A 15109-nucleotide genomic window follows, 5' to 3' on the forward strand; every position below is an offset into this window, starting at 1 on the left:
GTTTTATTAGTTTTTAATACAGTTTTCATATGTCTTTAGATAAATATTCAGGACGTGCTTTTGTCATCAGGGACCTCAGAATGTCAGATTAAATAATAGGTAGTATTGTTGCTAATATTATTTAAGTAATCATGAATTTCTGAATATATTATTTATTTTCAATGCTGAATATATTTTTTAATGTTTGGTTCACTTATCTTTTATACTTCTTGCATTCCACCTCACAACGCTAGGTTAAGGGACCTCAAAACGTTAGGTAAATGTAAGTTAATTAAAACAAAAAAATAAGTTATTTGAATTCAATTTCTTCTTGACGTTATGATATAAATATTCAGTTTAAAGTTTCATCACAAAACCTCCTTCAAAACACACTTTAGTATGTTTTCTTTGTTTGTTTTTGAACAAATAAATATATTAAACTAAAGTGAGTTTACTAAAATAGAGTACAAGTACAAAAGTGTGTTTTGATATTTCTTTGCAGTAGAGAATAAATAAGAAGTGGGAAAGTCCTTCAAAGTTAAAGCTATTTCTAAGAGATGTCATAGTGATGAAAAGTAGGCAGTTAGAGGAAGCAGTCGAGTGGTGCTGAATAAACAAAAAACATGGTTGGGCTGCAATCAATTCAGGAAGATTTCCACTAATTAAAGATCTTCGAACAATTAACAAACGGATGGATGGTGTCTTGTAACTGGAAACGAAAAGGAATATTGTTCAATTTTTACAAAAGATGAAGAAGAGTCGTTAGTCTGTTATACAAGAAACAAGAATTGGTAATATGTATACATAATTGAGAAATAAATCATTTTTTTGATAAACTGTAAATAATCTGTAATAAAATCCTGGTTTTAATATTGTTCATTAAGAAAACTAAACTTAAACAGTTTAGTTTTCTTGTAATTTTATTTCAATAATTTATTTTGATGCCTCCAAGGTTTAAACAACTCGGAGTCGACTAGGATAATGTTGAACGTTTTGGGAGTAAGAAACCAAGCATGTAGAAACCTCCGTGGACATCAGATCACTAAGCTATCACCAAATACTTAAAAGCCCTCTAAACAAAGAAGCTTAGCAAGTTTTTTTGGAGGCGTTGGGATGCAAAATATCAAAGTACATTACCAAAAAGAGACAAGGAACTGTATTCATAAGTCGTCCCCTTAACTGCACAAAAGAAATGACATGTGACCACCTCAATGAATTTATGAAGAACTTATAGAATGTATTATATTCATTGAGGCAAATCTATTAAAAACAGTTGTGTTCCAAGTAGATATAGATACGACTAGAATTTATAATCATGATGAAACCCCTCAGTTTATGAACTATAGAGTTGAGGGTACTTCAAATGGTTTAGTGTATGCTGGGAGAGGGGAAAGTTGTCAAAAGATGATAAGGGAAAATAGAGAATGCGTAATTATACATCTTTTCAAGCTCAAATGCCCCCTCCAAGCAATAAGAGAGTGTTGGTTTCTTATCACGACTAGAGTAAATGGTAGTATCATCAGCAAACAATGTCACCTTAGATGTGAGAACATCTGGAAGATCATTAATGTAAATTAAAAAGAGTATGGGGCCAAGAATAGAACCTTGAGGAACCCCTGAAGTTAAAGAATAAGAAAAAGAGTGCTATCCATCGGGCACAACTTTTATACTACGATTGGAAAGGAAGGATTCAATAACCTTAAAAGTGTTGCCAGATACACCATAAGAAGAAAGCTTATGGAGAAGACCAGCATGCTAAACTATTGAAAAGCATGCTAAAGCTTTTAAAATATCTAGAGCGATGGCCTTAACCTCTCCACCTTTATCTAATGCACAATAAAACCTATCAGTTATTACTGTTAGCAAATCAGCTGTAGACCGAGAAGATCGAAACCCATATTGATGGTCAGAAAGTAAGTTATTAGATTCAAGATGAGAAATAAAGTGTTTGTTAATTAAAGATTCAAAAACTTTGCTTATGATAGGAAGAAGACTAATGGGACGGTAGTTAGACGAATCAGATCGCTCTCCAGAATTTTTGAAAATAGGAATTTAGATACAGAAGCTGGAGTGATACGAATGTTAAGCAATGGATCAACCTGTTTGTTGGCAATATCAGGTAGAACGCAACTAGTGGAATCAAGAGATGATATTGATGAAAAGTTTTTAGCAAGCAATTCAGCTTTGTCTTTAGGTGAGGTGACAAAGTCTGAACCATACAAGAGAGGTGGAATTAAAGGTTTGCCCTTATTATTAATACTATTGAAGATTCTACAGAAGTTACAAGAGCCTAATTTTTGAGGTAAGATACAAGATTTCATGACCTGAGAATAGCAGGCTTTGGCGTTAGACAAAACCTTTTTACAATGGTTTCTAGCAGTAATAAACAGACGTCTGTTTTATGGAGAATTTTTTTGCTGACAGATATGGAAGTAAAGGTTTCGATTGGCAATCGCAGCCGCATAGTGTGAGGAGAACCATGGAGAAGAGTGAGGCTTGGCCTGGAATTGTTGAAAGGGAACAAAAGATTCCATGCCAGCCTGAATCCACGAAGTTATGTAAGAAGCACATTTGTCGTCAGGAAGACGAAAGATTTCTACCCATGGGCCATTACGAAGAAAATCACGGAAAGAATCCCAGTCAGCTTTACTGTAGTTGTAAGAGGTACGATAATAGGGGGATTCAGGTGATGAAGAAAAATGAGATATTAGTTTTAGAGAGATCAAACTGTGATCAGAAGCACCTAAGGGTGAATGTGGAGAAACTGAGCACTGACTAGGATCAGAAACAAGACATAAGTCGAGTAGAGAAGGTAAATGATTCGGGTTGTCTGGAAAGCGAGTTGAAAAGTTTACTATTTGAGTTAGGGATTGAGAAAGACAAAAGTTATGGGGTTTAATGCCTGCAGAATCACTGACACTAGGGCCAAGCCATTGATAATGGTGAGCAGTAAAGTCACCGACAACAACTATATTAGCTGATGGATAAAGAGAGAGGGCTTGGTCAATATGATCAGAAATAACATCAAAAAGAGTGCAGTCCTTTGTTCTATATTGCTCCCCGTCATCTTGCAAGAGTGCAAGATGAAGGAGAGCAATATAGAACAAAGAGAAAGGTGATAGAGTGAAGTGGTGCTAATGTAAATGCCCAGGCCAAGCATGTGACTATTGGAGTCTTTACGAATTAAAGGAAGTTAACCATCAACACTAAGATTGCAAGATGAGACAGCTGAAATCAAATTTATCTCACAAAGAGCAAGTAGGTCTGGTGAACTTTGCAAGAGATAAGATTCAACAGAAGAAAAGTTACTTTGAAGACCACGAATATAAGTGAATGAGAAACTTGGTGATGATGATGGTTTTTTGAGTTTTATGGTTTTTAGTACTTTATTTGATTGAAGAACTTGACTCAAAGCATAGATAGTACTCAGAACACTGTTTAATAGCCCAAGCAATTACCTCATTACTATTAATAAACCCTAAGCATAACAAAGGGCTCCAAATGTGGCCTCCGCAATGCACACCAAAAGTTCAAACAGGGACACGATCCATGCGTTACATGGCACTGTTAATACTTTGATATTTTTCAGCTGTTGATGTAATCAGCCTCTCTGAGAGCTACCACAGAGTTTGGGAAACCTGACTACCAGCCGGCCTCAGAACCATAAAACTGAGTTTTAGAGCTGTATCCTCATTAGGAAATAATAGAATGAGTTGCCTAGTCATAAAAACAGACACAAGCAAAACCTATGCATTAGGTCAAGAAGATCCAGTATTCAACATCCTAAACTGGAAACATTGTATTAAAAATACGTCTGCGCCAGTCTAATAGATGAAAAAGGGGTGCGAGTCTGGTCAACAGATAGAATCTATTTACCCCTTAAAGATAACACAATTTTAAACGATAAATAACTTTAAACGATAAATTTAAACGAATAATTTTAAACGATAAATAGTTAACATAATTTGAAGTTTACAAAAGTTGGATATTTGATATACTTTCGTTCAGATTTTCTTATAAATAAAATTATTGTGATTCTTTCTCGCCATTATCTCATTCGCGATTATTGAATCTTTATCCTTGCATATGAGGATGGCGGTTGCGGATGGCAATTTCTCGCCATAGTGCTAATCCACGGTGCTTTGTGATAAGACCGTAAGGACTTCTTGGCGGTACCTAAATAAAAATAAAATAAAATCTCGGTTGCAATGGCTATCAAGGGTTCCGTGTCAAACACGCACGAATGAATAACGGCAGTTTAAATTCAATATTGATATATAATAGATAATAGAACTTATGAAAAAAAAAAACTCGAGTTTTAAATATAACTGGACTGGATCTGATCCAAACTGAAAATAATATACTAATCTGCAATTTTGCCTTGTTTGGCTTTTTTATTCCATTATTATTTTATTTCTTAATTGGCTAATTAAGATATTTATTTTATTAAGTGTAAAATAATGTTATTTTCGAACTTTTGTTATGTTGTTGTTATTAATGCAGATATAGTTTATAAAAAAAATAATAAAAGTAATTTTAAATGACGTTTTTAAAGATTATGTGTTAAGTTGAATAAAAACTCTTTTTATAGATTTAATTTTTCGATAAAAAAAAAGAAATATGTATATATATAATAATCATTGTTTACTATTAAATAGTTTATAACTTACTCTTAAAAAATGCATTCACTAAAACCGAGGTAATTCAAAGTCAGCAAGTTGCTAGTGAACGCATTTATATTGTTAGAATGATTCAAAGACTTAAATGTTTTCATATAATTGATCGCGTTATTCTGCTAAACATGATTGGTTTTCTCAATCAAATAGTTATTGTTCGTGAAATTTTACCTAATTTTTATGTGACAAAAATAAAAACACAGAAACTTATAGAAAAAAAATAAAAGTATCAAAACATTAAAAAACCATCAAGATTGAGTTTATTATTTACATACAATCATTAATAATTACGAATAGATTCTTCTTCAATATAATTTAATGTAAATATATATATATATATATATATATATATATATATATATATATATATATATATATATATATATATATATATATATATATATATATATATAAACATCACGGCCTACTATATTACACGGCCGTGTATGTTACTTTTTAGAGGCCGATTCTAAGAGGCCTATTTACGCAACAAAATAATGACAGTGCAATATTAAAAAAACATATATATATATATATATATATATATATATATATATATATATATATATATATATATATATATATATATATATATATATATATATATATATATATATAATGCTATTTTAGACAGTTTGTTATTATTAGCAAAGCTGAATATTATGGTTAACAAATGTGTTACATTTGGTTGTAAAACTGGATACAACAGTTCTTTACAAGATATAAAAGTTGCCTCTTTTCATTTTTCGTTGAAAAATCACCAGTTGCTAAATTATTGGGTTCGTTTTGTAAACCGTAGTGATTGGGTGCCTTCACCAAATTCTGTCTTATGTGAAAAGCATTTTAAAGAAAAGTACATTATTCGAGGTATAAAATGCAAGTTAAATTTAAACTCTATTCCTGAAATTTTCTGAAGCGTATGCTTAAAACGGCCTTCCACACTGTCATCGCCTATTGCTTTAAGAAGACCACCTAAAACTCGTATTTATCAAGAAGATGAACTTAGTTTTTTTCTAAAAATGATAAAAAACTGAATTGAACGAGTTAAACATTAAACATTCACCAAAATGTTTTCAATTTAAAAAACATCTCAATTGTGTTAGTTATTACAATTTAATATTTGATCCTTTAAAGCATTTTCCTTCTGTTTTTGAATCAATAAAAATTGATCATTGTTTATGTGTAGCATTGCAATACAAAGGAAATAATGTTCCACTTCCACCATGGTTAACTAAAGGTCATAATGGCAAGTTAACTAGTTTGAGTATGCTAGAAAATCTTGCATCATACATAAAAAACATAGCTTCTTTTAATAGAAATATACTTCTTGAAGAAATAAACAGTAGAATATACTAAAAAGCAAAGGGTCAATCACAATATTCTGCAGATATGATCAGACATGCTTTATTATTAAGATATACATTTAAACAAGCATATGAAATTTTATTTGAATCATTTCCATTATCTTCAATTTCTTTATTAAATAAAATAAAACAAGGTGGAGTTGATGCAATAAAGGCTGTTAAAACACTTCGTGAGAAGGGTTCAATACATGAAGATATAATACTAATTGTAGATGAATTTTATCTTCAGAAACAGGCACAATATTGTAGTGGTGTCTATGTGGGTACAGATGACAATGGTATTCTGTACATAGGAGTTGTTGCATTTATATACATAGATATATACGTTTATAAATACATAAATCGCTAGTATGAAAGCACAAAATGCCAGTTTTCGTAAATACTTTTTTGTTCATAATATTCCTACTCGTAATATTATATTTATACTATCTATTTAGTCTAGATGAGATATAATTATATATTTTCTCTATAGTTGCGCAGCCATCTTTTTTTATAATCGGCCTCTAAAATGTAACATACACGGCCGTGTAATATGTACGTGTAGGCCATGTATACATTGTGTTTTAGCATAAATTTGTAAATCCATATTTTATACAACAGACTGAGTGCATATCAATAAAATATTTATCTTTAATATACTCTATTGTTTTTTATTTGAATTAATTTGGATAAAATAATACTGGTAAAGGATTTTTTTATTTTGTCACCATAGGCAATACTTCAAACTTTTAAAACTTTTAGGAGATTCATTCTATTATGAAAATATTATAAAACTTTAATTTGAGAGTCTCGTAAGCTTTTTAAAACAATAGATAAGCTTAAGAAACAGATAAGTTAATTTGTTGTTTAAATGAACGGTACAACCTAAGCCTTGATTTGATACGCGAACGTTTATTTATGAAAAGGTCTACTGCGATCGCGGAGAATTTGGCCACTTTTGGCCATTTCTGGATACTTTATTATATAGAGCAAACTGGAGTAAGAGTAAACGAAAAAAAAAGTGAACGGTTTAGCAACTTTATTTCTTTTGCATTTATTAAAAGCTAAAACAAAAAATCTTTAAAAATGCGAGCAAAAAACCAACATAAATGTTTTTCAGGGGAAGAGTAAACATGCTAATTGCTCACACTTATGCATTAAGATAAGCGCGGTTAAGCTAATTAATAGTTGTTAATTATTTAAAACGTAAATAAATATAGCAGCATTTGCTATTTATCTAAAAAATTTTGCTATTTATTTAAAAAATTACAAATTGATCAAACATTTCAATTATTATCTAAGCCTGCTTCATAATCTTCGTCTGAGCCTGCTTCATCATCCTTAACTGAGCCTGTTTTATCATCCTCAACCGAGCCTGCTTCATCATCCTCATCCCAGCCTATCATCATCTAACATCAGTCAGCATCTAACTCCAACGATTTTCCAACTCCAAAATTTAACAACAACACCAGTGACTCCTGCTTAAACGTGTCAAATGTTGCAACAGTTTACAGACTCGAAGGCAATTTGAAAAATGTTTTACACCATATTGACACGCAAAAAAAACCAAAAGTGTCAGCATTCCGAGATTTGAAGGCCAGTGTCTAAGTATATCTGAGGTGCTCGAGAAACTAAAGCAAGACGATAAGACCAAAAAATCAAAGCAATTAAAGAAACGCAAAGTTCACTTCAGTGAAGCTTCAGATGAAACTCAGCAAGTGCAACGTTTAAAAAAACCGTGACGAGGCAAAGACATCAAAAGGTGCAAAAAGTGTCGCAGAGTTTGGGAAAATGTGGTAGCAATGTGAAGTTTTTAGTTGCAAACTTTGGGTTTGTCTATCGTGTTTAACCAAAAAAAAAAAAATTGGTGAAGAGTTTTTTTGCATGAAAAAATCCCGCAAACCTACCTCTGCCGATGAAACAACTCTTTTATTTAATTAATAAATAGTTTTTCTCGTATATTTAACTAAAATAGTTTTTTGTAAACTTAACTTCTAATAAGATTAGTTTTCATTTTATTTTTAAATAAATTTGCTTGGTTTTCTTAATATCCTTATTTTAGCTTTGATTTTCCTAATATCTTAAAAATTTGTTATTATAAATTAACTAGTCTACTTTTCGCCAATTATAAGGGTAAAAAGTAAAAGTTTTTTTTCTTCATAAAAATCAATTTTTATAAAGATTTTCAAAATATTTTTTCTTATTTTTTATATTTATATCCCACTTTTATATACCGTAAAATCGCCTAAGCTCGGATTAAAATCGCCTAAGCTCACTTAAGCTTTGAACATTTATTTATCACGCATAAATAAAAAATTTTCAATTTTTTTTTCCTGAAATATACAGAAAATTATATTGATAATTGATATTATAAAAATAAAAAAATGAAAAATAAAAACTAGTACTCAATATTAAGTTTAAAATGAAAACATCTACTTTGACCAAACTTTCAATACCATAAGTTCGGCCGCTATATAAATCTAATAACGTATTACAAACTCAACGTCACAAGCAATGAAAACTAATTTTTAAATGTTATTTTATTGTAATATTATGATATAAATTCAGGTAATACCAGTAACTAAGGAGGGCGTCGCCCCGGGCTCGAAAAAAAGAGTCTTTTGGGGCAACAAAGAAAACAATTACGAACGCATAAAAACAAGGTCTTTTTAAATTTAAGTAGTATTATTTTTAATTTTTATTGTAATTAGTCAACTATTTTATTACTTTGGTCATTATCACATTAGCTACGCTATTGGTTAATAAAATTAAAAATATATTCTTCAATTAATTTTAAAATGTTTTTTTTTTAATTAACAAAAAAACACTACTTTGCTTTAAGGTGGCACACAACTGAAAACAAGTTTTTTTGTAAATAATCAAAATTTTGATTTTTTTTTTTTTAATGACAATTATTTTATATTAAAATAAAATAAAAAACAGATAATTTTTTTTTTTAATTAATTTTATTATCCATAATGGCCAAAAATGGGTTGTAAAACATGTGTTTTTAGTAAATCTTCAAAACCTAATAACTTAATTTTGCCTCAACTACTGAAACTAAAATTTTGAACATAGCTTCCTAATCATATTTCACCCTGTTTGACCGTGGGAATTTTTATAATTTAAATTATTTCATGAAATATTGCATTTCTAACAAAATCACCTAATATATATATGAAATATCAATAAATTCAGCACTATAAACATCAATATTTCACTTTCTATAACTTTTTATGAAAATTCTGAGGGTTAAATGAAGTATTGTATTATGATAAACAAATCCTGAAAATTGTATTATGTAATTCTGTTTTGTTAATGAGAAAATGTGTTTCAATGTTTAAAAAAATACATATTGAGAAAAAAGCAAAAATAAGAAAAAAATATATAACAACATAAAAATTATCAAAATCCACCAGAGATGTAACTATCAGTTGTTTCTTTTATTTGCTGATCGTCTATGAAACCTTTTTTAACTGCTCTTATTTTTTTTCTCTGCATTTTACTTTTATCCGTTGACTTTGACTTCATATGTCGAATTCTGGTTTTGTCAACTTTACTTGACGAAGCTAATGTAACAATTCCACTCAAGCCAAAGTATTTTAAAACTTCTAATACACCATTAGCACCATCATTATAATGCAGCACTGCTGAGTATGTTCCCATTTCAATTGTAGACTTACTAACAAATGTGTGCTTTGGTACGCGAGACCATATAATAGAATTTAATGCTTCATTGGCATTTTGCGTCGTTCCATGCAAACATTTAATTAGAAGATCATCAGCCTGAAGATCCTTGATGATTGGTAAAATAAGATTCTTAATCCAGATAGGTATACATGATTTTGATTTGTAATTTGTATTATTTAGAGCCCAATATTTGCACCAACTTGCCAATCCTCTTGGGCAAAACTGATGTTGCATTTGCTGGTTTTCAAAGTTGGTAAAATGAAATAAAATAGCATAAACTGCCTTTTTCATAGCATACAAGTTGTTGACATTTTGACGAATGGCCATGCCATAATAGTTTTGCATAGAATTTATACATTTTTCTGTTAGGTTACCTCTACCTGATAAAGGTGTTTTAGTGCCTTTGTGTGCTTTGACTAAATTTCTAAGTCGTGTACCCAATCTTTTTTGCACATGACCTACACATTCAAGTTTTATTGGAGTGATGTCAAAATCCTGGTAAGGGTTTGAGTTTTTGACATCTTTGAATGAAGAAGTGTCTCCATCACCTAGAAACTCTTTATAAATTAGATTATTTTTTTTAACCGAGCGATTAAAAATTGTTACTGCTCCTGCAGACTCCATACTTCCAGACGAAGATTTGTGATTTATTTCACATTGATGATCAATTATCCAACACTGATATTCTGGAGTTCCTTTTTTACTGTTCCACATTTTACAGCCCATGCAGTACTTAGACAAAACTTCAATATCAATGCATTTATCCCCAGAAATCGCAGTAACTACACCGTGCAATGAATTGTGACCGTGTTTCTGCCATGTACAGAGAAAAGTATGTTATTAGCGACTAAGGACTCTAAAAAAGTTGACATTGCTCAGGATATACCATGTGTAAGAGTTTCAATTGATGGTATCAATTGATGGTATCAATTGAAACTCTTACACATGGTATATCCTGAGCAATGTCAACTTTTTTAGAGTCCTTAGTCGCTAATAACATACTTTTCTCTGAAGCACTTTTATAAGCTACCATAATAGTTTTGTTTAATTTTTGAAATCCATTTTCAGATATACATTTTAAGTTCATGCAAGATGAAAATGTTTTTATAGCTCCATAACCACAGCCTACTTCTCGAAAAGCTATTATTGCACGAATATTAACATCATATGGTGAGTTAGCTGTTACTGCATCAAATTTAGCATTTATTGATTTGTTTGATGAATTAAATCTTTTAGCATAATCACAGTGTTCACATTTTAATTGAAACAAATGTGCAAATCCTTTTCTACTGGAATCAACATCTGTTAAAAGTAATGGCTGAAAGCAGTTGTTGCATGCAGTTTTAGCTATAAGTTCTTTAAGAATTGAAAAATTAATAAAAACAAAATAGTTATCTTTTCCAGAATCAAATGTATTCGAGTAGTTGGGTTTGATTTTCCTTTCACTAGAACAGCTACTTGCTGCTTGAGTTGTGGACGATGTCATCGTCGATGATAAGATGTAAGAAGAAGATGATTTTTTATTTCCAACAACACCATTCCATTTTCGTTTTATCCTTCTTGATAAATTTTGTTTAGTTTTATTTCCTTGTTTATTCATTTAAAAACAACTTTATTCCAACTAAATTGAAATCAATTTTTAAATTATTTGGTATAAAATGAGAGAAAAGTTACAGTATAAAAGACTAACATTAACAGATTAAAAACACTCTTGTTCGTAAATAAAATTTTGAATTATGACTTTTAAAACTGAAAACTAACAAGAGTCTGCGTATAACAAATTAAAACCAAGTTTGTGATGGTGTTTTACTGTTTTGAATTCAGAAAAACTCCTATGACTGATGGTTGCTAAGGCGTTGTTAGGGAATTTATTTTCAAGTGTCATCTACTAAAATGATATTAAATCAACTTTTATATCATTTTTGAGACTAATTTTTTTTTTATATGTTCAAGGAATGGTTATAGAATCAAAATACCCAAAAATCTAAAAATTGATTTTTTTCAAAAAACTTGCTTTTTTTCAGTTGTGTGCCACCTTAAATGAGCTTTGTATGGTTTGTATGCCTTTTTATGTTTATTGGCAATTCTTGCACGTATCGTTGACCATATTAGAACAGTAAGGTTCACACAACCAATCGCCACAGGACTCGCAAAACGCATCCATAATTGTCGTTGAGCTGTATTTGATCCCCAAAATAAATGTCACAGGCTTGACATTTTTTAGAACTCGAAGAACCGTCAGTTAATTTTGAAATTATGAACAAATTTGTTATTCAAATAAAATATCATGGTGTGTATCCACGGCCTACTTAATAACAGGCCTGAAAGACGCGCAAAAAAAAAAAAAAACTGTAGGCGGATGTTTGTCAAAACAAAAATGGAGAAAGTTTTGTGGTTTTTTTAGTTATATTTTTAGTGTTTATATATATATATATATATATATATATATATATATATATATATATATATATATATATATATATATATATATATATATATATATATATATATATATATATATATATATATATATATATATTCAGTCATGTATATAGATATAATGCAGTAATGTATTTACATAATATGATATACTACACAATATATATTTAAAATCAATTGCTTATAATTATTTGATAGTCAATATTATTTTATTTGTATTTTATGTATTTAGTAATCTTTCAAAACAAAAATTACTATATCATGCCTTTTAAATGTTGTGTGACTGGTTGTAGAGGAAACTATGATAAAGAACATAAAGTTAAACTTTTTCGATTACCAAACAAAAACCGTAATCCTCAAGAAAGAGAAAGATGGATTAGATCTATTCCAAGAGAAAACATTCCAAATAGTCCAAATACATTCATTTGTGAAAATCATTGGCCAGTTAATTATGAAACTTGTCAAATTCATGGTAAAATTCGTCCCTTAAATCCACCAACTATTTTCATCTGTGTATTTCAAAGTCAAATTCCTACACCTCCACCAACAAAAAGAACAACAACAAAATCACTACCATCTACGCGTAACATGAAACCTGATGAAATTTCAGCTCACTTGGATTTGTATGAAATTAGTTGTTTTGATGATCTTTGCCTAAAAGTAAGCAAAGAAGTTATTCCATTTCCAGTAACATCTTTTACAGTGGATGATGGTTTAATAATCCAAAGTAAGGATTATATTGATACCTCTGCTATTCCACAGTTTCTTTTAAAAGTTAAAATTGATATGCGATTTGAAGGTTTTCATTTTGGATCTAGATGCTCTATTATACCACTGTGCAGTAATCGAATACATAAAATTACATCTTTCTTACAAATTTTAGAAGCTATTAGATATTTACATTCCGTTGAAATGGATCATAAAAAAAACATTATCCTACAACAAGTTGTTAGCATGCATGCATTAACATTTGTTGGTAATAAAAAATATTCTCCAGAAATTCTAAGTAGGGCTTTTGAGTATTTTTCAATTTCAAGATCTCTTTACAGTCGTATTAGAGATGACTATGAAATGCCAAGTATTGTAACACTTGGTAAACTTATATCTAAGGTTAGTAAGCTAGAGGATTTTGATTTCCTCAACAAATATTTTATGCAACTAGAAGATCCTCGTCAAAAAAATGTAATTATTATAATCGATGAAGTTTATGTAAAACCACAACTAACGTATCAAGGAGGTAACTTATTTGGAAAAGCAGTAAATAATCCAGAACATTTTGCAACCACTGTTTTGAGTTTTATGATTTGCTCATTATTAGGAGGAAAGAGGTTTTTGTACAAAGCACTGCCAGTGTATCGTTTAAGTGCTGATTTTCAATATGAACAAGTTGTAAATATGTTAAATTTGATTCGTTCATGTAATGGCATTACTGTTGCAATTTTATGTGATAATAATAAAGTAAATCAATCATTCTTTAAAAAATTCAATTTGATTTCTCCATGGCGCACAACTGAAAACATTTTTTTGCTCTATGATTATGTACATCTAATCAAATCTATCAGAAACAATTGGTTAACTGAAAAAATGCAAGAGTTAAAGTATTCTGACTGCGGCCTTGAAAAAACTGCAAAGTGGGTTGACTTGAAGAAGCTGGTTGAGTTAGAAAATAATTCTATTGTGAAACTATCAAAGCTTAATGAAATTTCTATCTGTCCAAAACCTATAGAACGACAGAATGTTGCTTTATGTCTTAAGATTTTTTGTGTTGAAACGTTAACTGCATTAAAAATTCATCCAGAAATTCAGGATTCAGGTGGAACTGTTGATTTTATAGAAAAAATTGTAGACTTTTTCAAAATCCTAAATGTAAAAAGTCAGTTCGAAGACGTTAAAACTAAAGACTTAAAAAGGGCTGTCTTTGATAACCCTAACGATCAACGATTAGATTTTTTACTTGATATAGCAAGTATGTTTGAAAAAATGGTTCCTAAAAAACAAGGACAAAGAGTAAAACAACTTACCAAAGATACTGCTCTTGCTCTTGCATACACGAGTAGAGGACTGGTTGAGTTAACTAAGCATCTCCTCAGCACTTCACACGAATATGTATGTCTAGGAAATTTTTCTAGTGATCCCATTGAAAAAATGTTCAGTAAGCTACGTCAAGGTTCTGGTGGAACATATTTTATTAATGTTCAACAAGTTTTACAAAAAGTAAACATTAAGAAAACAAAGCTTCTCCTTGATTTAAACACAGATTTTGATGGAATTCAAACATGTTGTGAACATGCTTGTTTGAAATGTGGATTTTTGCTAAATGATGACAATACCTTCAATGTGTTTCATAATCTTTCAAATATGGAGTTAGCCTTGTCTAAGTCTGTAAAAATGGCTTTAGTTTATATTGCAGGATACATCAGTAGAAATGATGTAGATGAATATGATACGCAGTTCTATTACAACGAATTTGGAGAATTTACTAAAGAAATCAACAGAGGAGGCTTGAAGATACCTGGAGACAATATGTGTCAATGGGTGATTTATTGCTATGTATTTTTTCATCACATCATGTCATCAGTTTGTAGGACAAGTTTTATAAATATAACAATGATGGTAGCAGAATTTTATGGATTTGAAAACATAGATAAGTTTCATGGAAAAATACTATCTAACATATTATTTAACAACTATAGCAAGCTTTACTCACCTCGATCGACAAAAGAACCAGCTTTAAAAGTACTTAAATTGTCACAAAAATGATCATTGCGGAGCAGAAATGTAAATGTATGTAAAATATGTTTTGTGAAGTTGTAGGGTTTGTGAAATTTGAAAAGATATTATTAAAGAAAAGTGTTGTTTTTTTTAGTAATCGATTAAAAAATGTTATCTTATTGTAAAAGGTTTTTAAAATAAACAGCTCTCAAAATTTGAAAACAAGCAATTTAGCAGCTAGTGTAGCGAATTTTAAATTTTAACTCAACT

Source organism: Hydra vulgaris, chromosome 07 (assembly GCF_038396675.1).
Source record: "Hydra vulgaris chromosome 07, alternate assembly HydraT2T_AEP".
NCBI classification, from domain to species: domain Eukaryota; kingdom Metazoa; phylum Cnidaria; class Hydrozoa; order Anthoathecata; family Hydridae; genus Hydra; species Hydra vulgaris.